The following is a 328-nucleotide window of genomic DNA, read 5'->3' as shown; positions in this document are numbered from 1 at the left end:
CCCGCCGTCACAACCGGAAGCAGCCCATGTTTGGGCAGCTACGAAGCTCGCGGCGGGGGGAATCCCTCGCGCCGGTGCCGACCAATAAGGCCGGGCCTGGAGTTACCTAAGAGACGGAGAGTATAAAAGGGGCAGCGAGCAGAGGGAGCCCAGCATCCTCAGCAGCACCGAGCTCAGTAACGGGACTCACCGGCAGCTCTAACGGATTAATAACGGCACCTGAACCGCCGCGAGGGAATCCCCGACACCGGAGCTTTAATCACTTCATCCACCTGACACCGCGTGGTAAACTGCGGCTGCTGCACACCTTTATCACGCACCTTTATCA

At 60.1% G+C, this 328-nt stretch overlaps 1 protein-coding gene across 1 annotated transcript in view; it reads left to right on the top strand.

The window, feature by feature from the left end:
• Positions 1-120: 120 nt before the first annotated feature.
• LOC118337987 (early growth response protein 1-like) overlaps positions 121-328 on the top strand; it is a gene marked incomplete in the record, with an annotated part of 2,307 nt that continues 2,099 nt past the window's right edge. Inside the window, 1 exon segment of the mRNA XM_035675146.1 lies at positions 121-328.

Source organism: Morone saxatilis, unplaced genomic scaffold (assembly GCF_004916995.1).
Source record: "Morone saxatilis isolate NCDOM2014 unplaced genomic scaffold, NCSU_SB_2.0 Contig4, whole genome shotgun sequence".
Taxonomy (NCBI): domain Eukaryota; kingdom Metazoa; phylum Chordata; class Actinopteri; family Moronidae; genus Morone; species Morone saxatilis.
Note: the sequence above shows the minus strand (reverse complement) of the source record. Positions and strands in the feature narration are given on the sequence as shown.